Source organism: Oculina patagonica, unplaced genomic scaffold (assembly GCF_052425735.1).
Source record: "Oculina patagonica isolate OP01 unplaced genomic scaffold, crgOcupat unplaced224, whole genome shotgun sequence".
Lineage (NCBI taxonomy): Eukaryota > Metazoa > Cnidaria > Anthozoa > Scleractinia > Oculinidae > Oculina > Oculina patagonica.
This window is the reverse complement of record NW_027558064.1, coordinates 1-13,737: the sequence shown is the minus strand read 5'-3', so window position 1 is coordinate 13,737 and position 13,737 is coordinate 1. Positions and strand designations below refer to the sequence as shown.

The window sequence follows — 13,737 nt, the reverse complement described above, 5'->3', positions numbered from 1 at the left end:
AAGTAAAACCTTAGACGGCATTCGATTTTGATTCGGACGTCACCATGGTTCGTAGTTGGCGAATGAAGATGAACTAAATTTGAAAATTTGAAACCTTTTCCCACAAGTCCACTTCTAGCTCAGTCAACTTAAAATTAACATTTATCAAACAAGAACAAGTCTTGTAGCTCGATCTATCTTAGCGTGTTTAGTAAACAAGTAAGCTCATATGAGTATATGCAATCCATGCCATGTTCCACGTCACGACTTTTCCGAATTGTCAGTCAGACGAAGCAAATTTCATTTCGAACGCTACAATTTTCCCTTGTAAAGCTTACACGTACGTTATATTTCGCCAGTAAAAAAAAATAAATTTAACTTTAGTTATAAACTAAAGAATCATTGCGTACGTACCTCGATTACTTCCATTTCGAGTCGCCATTTTGTTTTGTAGGAGAGTATTCGCTGACCAGTATAATATTTTGAGCGCGGGCTTGTTGTGGAACGGGGTCCTGGTCATGACTTATTGCCGCGCATCATATTGAAGATCAGACAATAATCCATGCACAGGTTTCCAATCATATACATACCTCAAACAGACTTTTTAACTGCGCTGCGCAGTTCTTGCTCTGCAAGCGGTTTTTTTAACTGCGCTGCGCAGTTCTTGCTCTGCACGTCCTTTTTTTTTTTTTTTTTTTTTTCTCAGTGACCAGACTGATGCCCCCGCTCGGCCAGGCTGGGGTCACGCAAGGTTTAAAAGCTAGAAAACACTTACTAATGGGAAATTTTCAAATGCTTTGGTCTTAATAAGCATGTTTAGCGTGAGATGTCCGATTTTGAAGCGTTTTATTCAAACAAAATTCTAAATTTTCATGCCTCGAAAGAAAAATATATTTCAGCGGGCCAGAATCTCCGATTAAATACCATTACGTTGGTGTTAAAGAATGTGCTGACATGACAAGTTTCACTTTCGATCGGCTAGACCTCGAGTCACGTAATTTTTCAAAGCTATTATCAGCAGCTACCTTTCAAATCTTTGCGAATCCATTAATCTTTACTTACAAAATTCAGTGTGAAGTATTTTGAAGCGTTTGAATCAAAGAAAATACTAAAATTTCACGCTTTAAAAAAATACGCTTTAGGGGACAAGAATTTATATTTATTTACATTACGTTTTTGTTCTGGAATGTGCTGGCGTTAGCAAATTTTTACTTTACCAAGGCACTAATCGACAAGAATCACGCAATGCTCTGAAAGGTTTAAATCTGCTACAAACGGAAACTAAACAAATCCTCTGGTCTAAACTTAGCATGTTAAGTGTGAAATGTTCGTCTTTTTAGCGTTATATATTTTTGGAGCTGTGTCATCTGGAGGATTTCTGAAATCTGATGGAAAACCACTGAGACAAACATGCCGACTTGCAAGGATTACGTCATTGGTAAATTAATTCCCCGGGGAATTCCCATTCAGCAAAACACATGTCTAGTGTTCTTCTCAAATTTGATTTAATTATTTGCTCCAATATTCCATTTTCGGAGCTGGTTATTTAATCTTTAAACGGTAATTCAATACAACACTGGATGCTGATTTAAAAGATTTGTTTCACGGATCAGGATCGTGGGAATTAAATTTGACTACCATTAGCATATAAGAAAAATATTTAATTTCGGACGGAACTAGTCAACCATGAAATGTCACGCAAGGTGTTTTCTTACCATTTTGTTTGTAAGTCGCAACATTGTTCGACGCAGGTAAAGGGGATAAGGAGGGGAGGGGGGGCATTTTTTGTTCCCCCCACATGGCTCCCCTAAAGTGCTCACGAGACCAGCGCAGTTGTAAGCTCTAAGAGCTCTTGTTTTTTCTCAGTGACCAGACTGATGCCCCGCTCGGCCGGGCTCGGGTCACGCAAGGTTTAAAAGCTAGAAAAAAATTACCAATGGGAAATTTTCAAATGCTTTGGTCTTAATAAGCATGTTTAGCATGAAATGTCCGATTTTGAAGCGTTTTACTCAAAGAAATTTCTAAATTTTCATGCGTCAAAAGAAAAATATATTTCAGCGGGCCAGAATCTGTGAATAAATACCATTACGTTGGTGTAAAAGAATGTGCTGACATGACAAGTTTCGCTTTCGATCGGCTAGACCTCGATTCACGTAATTTTTCAAAGCTATTATCAGCTTCCTTTCAAATCTTTGCGAAGCCATTAATCTTTCCTTACAAAATTCAGTGTGAAATATTTTGAAAAGTTTGAATCGAAAAAAATACTAAAATTTCACGCTTTAAACAAATACGCTTTAGCGGGCAAGAATTTACATTTATTTACATTACGTTTGTGTCCTGGAATGTGCTGGCGTTAGCAAATTTTTACTTTCACAAGGCACTGATCGGCAAGAATCACGCAATGCTCTGAAAGGTTTAAATCTGCCACAAACGGAAACTAAACAAATCCTCTGGTCTAAACTTAGCATGTTAAGTGTGAAATGTTTGACTTTTTAGCGTTATTTTTTTTTGGAGCTGTGTCATCTAGAGGATTTCTGAAATCTGATGGAAAACCACTGAGACAAACCCTGACTTGCAAGGGTTACGTCATTGCTAAATTTATTCCCCGGGGAATTCCCATTCAGCAAAACACAGGTCTAGTGTTTTTTCTCAAATTTGATTTAATTATTTGCTCCAATATTCCATTTTCGGAGCTGGTTATTCAATCTTTAAACGGTAATTCAAGACAACACTGGATGCTGATTTAAAAGATTTTTTTTGTTTCACGGATCAGGATCGTGGGAATTAAATTTGGCCAGCATTAGCATATAAGAACTACTAAAAGTGGTAACGGGGAACCAGAAACGACCGGGAACCGGGAACCGGGAACGAGTGTACAGCGGTAATCCGTATAAGAGTTCAAAATGGCGGACGAAAAACACAGAAACGGAGTAAAATGTAGCTTACCGATGAAGGTAAATGCTTAGTGTTACCAGTCCAGATTATCCCAATATATTAGGACAGGGCCATCTGGCATTTCAGCCAATGGGAAGGTCGTGGCGGACGAACGCAGACATTTGCGAACTTGTGGACGTGCCGAGGTGTATAAGAAGAATTCGAATGTTTATTTCTTTCTAGAAGGAATCTTCCAACAAGGCCAGTGTTCGAATCCACATTTACACACAACGCAACGCAAAGGACGGCTGTGGGAGCAAGGAGCTTGCACGCTGATCAATAGCTTCGAAATACCTCATTTCGAAAATCAAATTATGTTTTATTGAAATGCAGTCGAATAGTAGGGTAAGTCGTAATATGCTGTATTTTCCACTGCAGTTGCGGGATTGGTTTCATTTGACAGGATGGAACCTATGTGTTGCGTAACATTAGCAGATATATATTGGCTTGGTTGGTTATCCGATCGATCATACGTTCGTAAATTGTTGCGTGCTAGTCATATTTATGTATTGTCCCACTCTCGTTAACAAAGTTCCCAAGTACATCTATCTCTTGACTTAAAAACAATTCTTTTTTATGGCAATTGTAGGTCGTTAGACAGTAATATATGACTTTTATTTTGCTTTTGAACCAAACAATTTTTGTAGGCAACACTGAATATTTGTAGCATTTCCAAAATGCTATTCAGTATAATACAGTGTACATCATTGTCCCTGAAAATCACTTTTTCTTCGTACACATGGTATTGCATAAAAGGAAAAAAATATTTAAATTTAACATGTGCTATTAATGCTGTACTGTAAATTATACTTGTAGTTCTCCAGGGGTGTATAATTACACTGATTTACCTTTTTGCAACATCCGCCGAGTGTTAGGATGGACATTGAAATAAAGACAACCTTGTAATGTTGTGAATATTAATTTTCTGTATATGTCATTCCCCAACTGCATGCATTCATTCTGAATTCATATCATTGCGAAAAAAATAAAACTGGTTGCATGCCATAAATAACAAACTGCTTACAAATGATGTGTTGTGCTGTCCTACTGATAATTTGTACAAAACACATAGTGTTTGGAATTCATTTACAGATTCACCAAAACAAACTATGACACAGAAATATACCGTAATGCAACACACTGAGCTTTGCAGGAGGCTGTCAAGAGGTGTGGGCTGGAAAGATCATCCCCCAGTCACTTGTACAAAACACAAAATGATCAGCAGATAGAAAGAGAAGAAAAGAATTTTAAATTTATCTTCATTTTACAGTAGGTAAACACTAGTCTTTATTTGTTGTCTGTCCTTTAGTCAACTGCCAGATCTGCAAAAATAAAATACAGCTATGATCAGTGTGCTGAAATATAACAGCATACAATAAACTGGTGAACAGCCATCACCAAATAGTTATTTTCTTTACATAAATGGAACAAATCTTCATGCAAAGTCCAAGATACTATGCTATGTTTGAAAACCAATGATGAAGCACGCAAAAGACACAATCTGTTGTGAGACGTACATGTGTATCGTGATTGCAATAGGGGTTACAGAATCACAGCTGTTGGTTAAGTCTGAGTGTGAGCCCAGTGGCCCATCAAGCCTGAACTTACCTTGGTTTCCATAATCAATTATAGCATTAGCGACTGGTGGTTTGGGGAGGGGTGTTAGAAATTTTCAGAAATTAATGCATGGACTCATTTGGAGTTTTGTCTTTTCTATTACTGGCCACAAGGTAAAAATTGACAAAAGTATTTCAACAAGCAAATTGGTGATTTCCAAGTGAGGAATTGTGCTTGAACTTTGTGTTAACTAAGCATTCTTTAAGATTCAATGTGGTTCACAATTGCACTTGCCATAGTATAAATTGGCAAACTGTCTAAAGAATTTCTTATACACAGTTGCATGTCCTGCTGACATGAGGTTTACAACCTTGTGACAGAAGTTCTCTATTTCCGTTATCATGAAATAAATACTCAAACAAATTTCCTGCAATTTTCGTAATTATTGTTGCTTAATAACAGCAGCTGATATCAGCATGCATTTTAGATGCACGGCGGATGGAAGTTCGGTTAATCCACCAGAATGGAAAATTCCACATTCGATTATTTTCGTAATGGCCTTCGGCATTTCGTCGGCGCAATTTATACTCAGTGTGCCACGATGTATCACATGAACAGAGCTTAGCCCAGGAAAAGAAAATAGCTGACTGCCTATAAAGAAATTTTGGTTGTTCGTGGAACAGTTGATTTGGTACGCGTGGTATTGCTGCGTCATGATCGTCGCACTTTTAAAAAAGTCTACCAAAAATCCAGGTTGTCTTCCTTGCCCAGATTGCACAAGATGAAACTTTATGGATGTAACAATCGGGGAAAAATATTTACAACTCCAGGAAAATATTAATGATTCTTCACCTACCTTGCAACTCGTCCCAAAATTCCGCCTAAACAGCACCTTCGTGAGTCCTTTATAGCGAACAAAAGCACACGAAAAGTCGATTTGCTCCGACAATCGAATTCTAACACTAGTTCCCAGTCCCTTTTCTGTGTTTTTGTCCGCCATTTTGAATTCTTTTACGGATTACCGCTGTACACTCGTTCCCAGACTCCGGTTCCCGGTTCCCGGTTCCCCGCTCCCCGTTACCACTTTTAGTAGCATCCATATAAGAAAAATATTTAATTTCGGATGGAACTAGTCAACCATGAAATGTCACGTAAGGTGTTTTCCTACCATCTTGTTTGTCAGTCGCAACATTGTTCGACGCAGGTAAAGGGGATAAGGGGGGGGGGGGGCGGCGCATTTTTTGTTCCCCTGACATGGCTCCCCTAAAGTGCTCACGAGACCAGCGCAGTTGTAAGCTCTAAGAGCTCTTGTTTAAAGGAAAATTTGGTGTAACTGTAGCGTAACTTTGAGGGGCGATAACATAGAGAAAACACATGGATTTTTTTTTAAGATCAAGTCTTGAAACGCCAGCTATCCATGCAGTTTCTCCATTTCTGACTCACCTAGATTTACGCACCTAAAAGTATACATTGGAACTGTTGAAAATACACCTTTTCAGCTGGTTGACGGCGGAATCGAGGTACAGGTTTTATGAAATTAAAATCCAGCGTAGCGATATTACTCGACTATTAAAATGGACATTTGTAAACATCTTGAAGTTCGCCAAAAATATTCCGGTTGGCGTTGTTTTCAACTCTCTTCTCGGATGGGCTTGAAAGGGTAAAATGAGGACTGAATTTGTCTACTGTTTTTTACTGGGAAAATGAAGCTAGGAATCCACAAACAAACCTCTGGTTACGTCGTTTTCTCTTGTTTTCGCTAGCTTCTGCGTGTATTTTCGCGCATTTGTTTAAAATTTAAATAAGACAAATATTCCCTTTTCGCAAAATCAAATTTTCGCGATCTTTCTACTAAGTGGGGAACTTGCTATGACACGAGTGTTGTTAGCGACATGTCTGGTGATAATTTGCACACATAATCTTTATTCGTGGAAACTATAATACATATACTACAATGAATGACAATAGGCCTACTCTGGGACCCAAAGTCGCCCAAAATCGCCTAAAGTCGCCCAAAGTCGCTCTAAGTCGCTTTAAATCCGTTGTATATATAGTTTATATATTAATAGTAAACTATGTAAAACTAAAACTGTACTTAGGTCGGTCACCTAAAATTGCCTAAAAGGTCACCTAAAATTGCCTAAAGTCGCCCAAAATCGCCTTAAATCGCCCAAAATCGCCCGTAATTTTGGACAAAATAAGCTAAAATCGCCTAAAGTCGCCTTAAGTCGCCCAAAGTTACGGCGACTTTGGGTCCCAGAGTAGGCCTGACAATACAGTCGAGAACTACATATCGTTGAAGTGTTAGACAATAAATACAACAAAAATATAGAATGGTTGGAAAATAACTGTCATTACGATAACTACAAAGAACAATAGTATGGATGACTTGGCAGCCTCAGAAGTACTGTAATTGTAAAATAAATTTTCCCTAAAAATTAAAGTTTTAGTTTAGAACTGTTACATTGATCATATCTGGGACTTTGACAGTCGTAGAATTTTGGAAACACTTAGACTCATTAAACAATTTTCAAAAATATTTCTCTCCAAAACATTATGAACTGTACAAGGTGAAGAATGATAAATGCCAACTGAATATGGAGAAAGACAGCTATGAAGGATTTAAATTAAAAAAAGCGTGTTACAGCTGCACATACTTAGTACTGTTCTATATTACAACTTTTAAACTTTCGCTTCATCCACAATAGCACTAAAGACATTTAGTTTTTCGAATTGACTAAAACCTAAAAGAATAGTCGTCACCATTCACCTAATTACAGACATTACTGTACATATTTCACAACTATTTTCAATTTACCACCCAGTTTAACTGCACTGATCTATGATGGCAACATTCCCTGCCTATCACAGAAGATACAAAGTGCACGCACTCAGAAATATATTAATTCACCTGAAATAGAACATTTAAATACACTCATAACTAGCTATATAATAACTTTTTTGTGATTCACTGTTGAATCTTTCGACTCTAATTCAACGTAAAAAAGTAAGACGGGCGCTAAGCGAGATCTTATTTCTTTTAGTTTTCTTAATACCTATCGACTCTAATTCGATCGGAATGCGAATAAATCGTTATCGGAAACGTTTCACAGAAGACACATTACAGAGTTAATAGGCGGCTTCATGTATACATCACGTCAACTCTCTGAAGCGCCGTCTAACTTCCACTTGTTCTTTATACCTCTCCGAAACTACGAAAAATTTGTTCCTCTCTTAAAGGTAGGAAGACACCAGTATCTCTAAAGGAACTCAAAGAATTAACTAAACGTCATTATACATGTAAATAACAATTCACACACGACGCCCGCGTTAAGTTTCATGATTGACCACTGTTTTTAGTCACCATTCGTCCCTCTTCCTTTCCTCTAAATTCTTGTGTCTCTTTTTCTTCTTCTCTTTCTCCCCCGGCATGTGTAGCGATTCCAGTCTAACCGGTCTCCCCATGGCGGGCATCCCACCCATATTACCTCCGCCCCCCGGGGGAACATTGTTGTTTAACGTTCCGCTCGATCCCCCAGTACCGGGAAACCCCAGCTGAGGGCGTGTCCCCCCCGAGGGGGGATGACTCTCGTTTCTCGTATCGTTCAAATCTTGTGTTCTCGGCCAACAGCCGGTCCGCTCTCTTGGGTTTAAAATAACTTGACGCGTAATCCTCGTGCGAACTCCGTGATAAATGCTGAAGAAAACGATCCTCATTTGGCTCCTCAGGGTACCCCCCTATGTGCCCATTGACAACTTGTCCCTGGTTATTCATCTGGGGTCTGCCAATAGGCGATTTACGACCCCGCCCGGGGGTACCTGCACCTGGCATAATCCCAGGGGTGGGAAGCGATGTTTTTGTAATGACAAGCTCGGGGATGTTCCATTTTCCGGATTCTTCGTCCCAATTGCTCTCTGATCGAATCTTATCAATGTTGTAATAATTACAGTCACGTCGAATGCATGGCTGAATCTTGTCCATAATCTGTTGCTGCAACTTGATCATTTGCTCTTGTTTTCTAATCGTTTCTAAATAATCTTCACGGTCGCGTTCAAATTCAGTTTGTAGATCATCAATCTCGGACTGCGCCGACTTTAATTTCCCTTCCATCTGGTTAATCACATTATTCTTCGCTTTAATCTCATCTTGCAAATTGTCGTAAACTTTCACCATAATACCACCATCTTCCATCTTTTTCGCTGCCTTCGCGAGTTTTTCTCTTTGCGTTAAAGCATAGTTCTTCCTTGCTTTTCTTTTCTCTTTCAATTTCTGATCGTTTTTCTTTTCTCCGCCGACAAACTTTTCTTGAAGCTCCTGCAGTCTTTTGACCAGTGCATCGTTAGGGAGGCCTTGACTTAGAAAGCGTAAATCTTCCAGCCCAGGCATAAAGTTCTTTACTTCCTGTACACCCTTCATAGCTTTGTCTTGTACAGTTTGTAACACACCCTGATCTTGGCTCGAATCCTGTATTCCTTGTAACGGTCCTGAAATCATGTTAAATGCTGCGTTTGAGCCACCAGTCGACACAACAGATGGCCGCTGATCCTAACAAAACGGAAAGAAAAACAGCGTGAGTCTTAAAGGGCCCGTGAAATGGTAATGCACGTGCGGAGCTTTGATTGGCACCTAAGGTTCAGAAAAACGTAAATCGAGCTTAAGATTACATTACAAACATTCTAACCACGATGGCAACTTTGCATTCTGGTGACAGGATAAAATGTTCCCAAACACGAATAGCACATACAGCTAATTCGAGAAAGGTTGACGGAAAAAAAGCACAAAAGTGCGCGCGACTAGACCGAAAGGTGGTCTGGGTTTTCACTATTAACTAGATTTAGCCAAGCCTAAAAGCGGAACTCCCAATTTACTGACCAATTATAGAAAAAATATAGCACTTGAGCCCGCGATCCAGTGGAAACCATTATTTGGTCAGCGGTAAAATTCAAAAAACTCGACCTCGATGAGTTCTATATGTGAGCCCGCGATATGGTCATGTGACACTGGTCAGGCGGATACCTTAGTTTGACAGCTGTCAATTGACCATGAGATGGATGTCCAATATCAAAGATGTAAGCTGACGTTAACCATAACCTTAAACCTATTTCTGGAGTATGGCCGCCATGTTGGTGCAACTTCGTCGTCGTCGTCACACGCGCCCGCGAGCCATGCCGCTAGCCATGATGACCATGAAAAACCAAAAGCATGGGTCTGTTAATTTTCTATGGGTATGGGGCTTTGCTCTGCGGCACTTCGGGCCGCTGAGAGCTCCGCTAAAAATTTGCATATTGAGCTAGAGGAAATGTACAAGTTTGTATTTTTGCACGTAAAGACTTTGTTATTTCTCTCAGGAGACCTTTTTCAGTAGCTTTACTTTTACTGTCGCATGTCTTTAAGTTTTGAAAATTCTTCTTTAATTTGGCCTGGCTACGAGTTCCTTGTTTCCACAAGTCTGAAGGGAAAGAAAATGTGCAAATTCCCCGGGGGCAAATTCCCGTTTTATGTCACCATCTTATTAGTATTCAGCACGTGCAGTAGCTCGATCTCTACTTCTACCCATACTACCTTTCGATCTTGTCGCGTGCACTTTTTTGCTTTTTTTCCGACAACCTCATTTGAATTAGCTGTATCTAGTACAAAACGCAACTAGTACATGTACATTCTATCGATTCCTGTTCTTTCGGAACAAAACTCGACTTATGATTGTCCGTTTGTACTGTAATCCAATTCAATTCAATTCAATTCAATTTTCACCATTACTAACCATGTGCGCTCCTTTATAAGAAACAAATTGTTCTCCTTGTATTTTTCCACCTTACTTAAGCACTTGTGCATTGTTTCTATTAAATAACTTCCCGGTACTTGCAGAGTATATAGCCTAAGAAGGGGGACGGAAAATAGGTCCCGTCCGATCTTCCAGAACAAGTAGATTAATTGCTGCCGGCAAGTAACCTTTCATTCTAACTTGACCAATGAGCAAGGGTTTAGATATGTTGTTTGTTGAGTAAATCAAAAGAAAGTTCCTCATCTCTCCCTTAAACGGGTCCGTCGGGACCAGCCCCATCTATCCGTCATAGAGAAGTGTACGTCTTACACGTACAGAGAGTTAAGCAAAGTAAAACGAAGAACGGCAGGGACCAACACCAGGTGTATGTCCATCCTGTAAAGGCATCTGTCTTATAGAGGTATCTGTTAAGAGAGAGTTCACTGTAGACTAAAACAAGCATGTAACTCCCCCTGACAAGAAAAATTTGAGAGCTGCAAGACATGAAACGTATAACTGTCTGTCAAACAAACTGCAGGACAACTATAAAACTTGCCTGTTAGTACTTAATCAATCACTTACCAGATCATTTGCCAATGCAATCATACTAATAGCACTGTCTGCCGGCACATCTCCCGTCCCCACCCCTCCTTGGGTAACATTAGTCAATGCCGTGGTGCTACCATATTGTTCTTCGACATTGTGAACCTTTCTGTTGTAGTCGTTCTGCAGCCGTTCCATTTCTTCCTGTAGCTTCTGTTTGGACATAAGTTCTGCTTCGTAAGATGACTTCATCTCTGCCAGTTTGGCCTCGTACTCTCTCTTAAGATTCTCGGTTTCCTTGGCAACTATGGCAGCATGATCCTGGGACTGTGAGGCATGGGGTGGGGCAGCTATAGGTCGAGCATGACCACCAGACGAGCCTCCTGTGGTTGAAAGAACATTTTAATTTTTTTATCAACTTTAACAATTGCCTAAAGTCTGCTACAGCTTTCTGTCACTGTAAATTCTGCCGGTGGGGTTTCAAAAGTCAGTTTTTAAACTAAATAAAGAAAAGTATGAAGCTTAAGTCGAATTTTCAGAGGGGTGGGGGTGTGGGATTCAAAACAAAAAAGAAAATTCTGAATCAGTTATGTTTTATTTACTGGAATCACAAAATGTAAAACATACCGGTAAGTTAAAGTAATACATGCAACTAAAAAAAACGTATACATGGTGTCTCAAGGAACTTCCAAAAGAGCTTGATATAGAATTTGTACACAAATGTCATATTCATGTGTGACATAGAAAACTGCCATAATTTTAGTTACCATAAAATAATCTACTGTGCTTTTCAATAATGTCAGCTCTGTTTCATCAAAACTTATCTCCTGTCCCCCTGACTAAAAGACTGTTAACTTTTTAACAAAGCTGTAAACGCTCTTGTATTCATATATAGAAACTATTTCCCCTCCCCCTGACTGACTAACTCATTGTAATTTTTCTAATACATGTATTTAAACCATTGTAATTAGGATTACCTACTTTTTATTCTTGCTGTATTTTACGTACTTTAGTGGTTGTACTGTATGCGTTATTTGTTTCTTTTTTGTGTTTGCAAGTGATCAATAAAAAATAAAAAATAAAACAAATAAATTAATAAATATAAAAATAAAAAAAATGTTGAATTTTAACACTGCCTTCAATAATCTTTGTTAGCAGACTAAAATTGAGAAGAAGGATTGAAAGCGTGAGCTTACTTTAGCGACTAAAATTAATTTATCACTGGCGACCAAACTTAAGTAGTCGGTGGCCAAATGGCCACTAAGGAAAAAAATAAACTTGGAGGGTTGAAAGGTCAAGTCTAACATGATTGGTAGATTCCAACCCATTTTATTTGTTTCTCTTCTTTCTAAGTTCATTGATTGTCATCACAATTTTTATTGATGGCATCAAAAGGCACTTGTAATCATAACCTGGGATTTGAACTCCAGAGTTCACATGTTATTAAAAGGCACAGCTACATTGTATAGTTCTTTATTATACATGTAACAACAAGTTGTGAATAATGTTCTACCTGATGTTAAGTCTGCAGGAACCTCCATCTGTCCCATCAACATCGCCTTCAGTTTCTGTATTTCCTCCTGATATTCCCTGAGAAGCGCGTCTTTAGGATCTTCATTGATCTTTGGTTTATTCTTGATATTCTTTGCACGATTTGCATAACGCAGTGTACTCAGAGTCTCGTCATAGTTGTTGTCAGCTGGACTCAGACATGCGACCATCAGTGTCTTGGTGTTTCCACCTAGTGAGTCCTGAAATACAAAATGCATCTGTCAGTTGTTTAAATTCTCAAGGGATTGATGCTTACAGGTTTGGACTCAGGCTGGGGTAACTGAGTTGTGTTCTTGGGCAAGACACTTAAATCTCATACTGCCTCTCTCAACCCAGATGTACTGTACAACAGGAACCAGCATTTTTTTTTAATAGCAAAATTAATGCTAGGGGTAACTGGGCTGTGATGGACAAGCATCCCACCCAGGGAAGGGGGGGGAGCAGAAATACTCCTAGTCACTTAGTGCAACAGAAACAAGGATAAGCTCTGGCATGGTGGGCCTCTAGGATGAATGCAGACTTTTTCCTTTTATTGCAATTAAGATGCTCTAGGGTGTGATAATATATTAGCATAATAAGATTTTAAATAAACAGTTTAGCACGCACAGAATCTGATTGCGTGTTAAGTTTTGGCTTTATGTTTCTAATAAAAAGCATTTCGTAAATTAAACAGTCCAGCTTCGTGCGGCATTTCTTTAAAACAGAAAACTGGTCTTGTACATTGTAGACTTGCAGCTGGTGGTCTTCTTTTAAGTGTTGGCCAATCGCAGAATATTTATGTTCAGCGATGCGTTGAAAAAGATGCCGGGATGTGAACCCAACATAATCTGCATCACACAGATTACATGAGAATTTGTAGACAACGCAATGCTGATTTATAAGGGGAGGCTTGGCTTCTACCACTTTGATGTCATCCATAACAATCAACGCAATCAGATTCTGTGCATGCTAAACTGTTTATTTAAAATCTTATTATGCTCATATATTATCACACCCTAGCTAGATCACTATATAAGCCTGAACTCCGTATTATAATTTTAACTTGATAATGATGACATGGCGTCATCGAAACGTCGTTCTATTTTCCTATCGCTTATTTTTCTTCTTAAATGTTTCACAAAACATTTTGTTATTTAAGATGCTCTTACTGTAAAATTATGCCAGGTTCACCACCTAATGGTTAGTAGCTTGTTACATGCTTTTTGGCTCTTTGACATCCTCACATTCTTTTTGACCTGTGCATAAGTTACATTACAGTCTAACCACATACATGTATAGCTGTTGGCCTCCTGACTGAACATCTTGCCTATAAAGCCCTGGTACCCAGGGCTTTGGTCGAGGGGCTGATCTCTTCTATTATTTCAGGATACTAACTAATTGGCATGAAAAATATTTCAATGTAATAAAACCT

At 39.0% G+C, this 13,737-nt stretch overlaps 1 long non-coding RNA gene and 1 pseudogene across 2 annotated transcripts; both read right to left on the bottom strand.

Moving 5' to 3' along the window:
* Window positions 1–3,122: 3,122 nt before the first annotated feature.
* On the bottom strand, window positions 3,123–5,566 carry LOC144640265 (uncharacterized). Its single transcript, XR_013568314.1, has 2 exons — window positions 5,327–5,566; window positions 3,123–4,235 (listed from the first exon to the last, which is right to left on the bottom strand). It is a non-coding gene; the product is annotated as an uncharacterized LOC144640265 (long non-coding RNA).
* An 830-nt stretch (window positions 5,567–6,396) lies between these two features.
* On the bottom strand, window positions 6,397–12,638 carry LOC144640264 (kinesin-like protein KIF17; annotated as a pseudogene). Its single transcript, XR_013568313.1, has 3 exons — window positions 12,289–12,638; window positions 10,815–11,158; window positions 6,397–9,016 (listed from the first exon to the last, which is right to left on the bottom strand). The product of XR_013568313.1 is annotated as a kinesin-like protein KIF17 (transcript).
* Window positions 12,639–13,737: the final 1,099 nt, after the last annotated feature.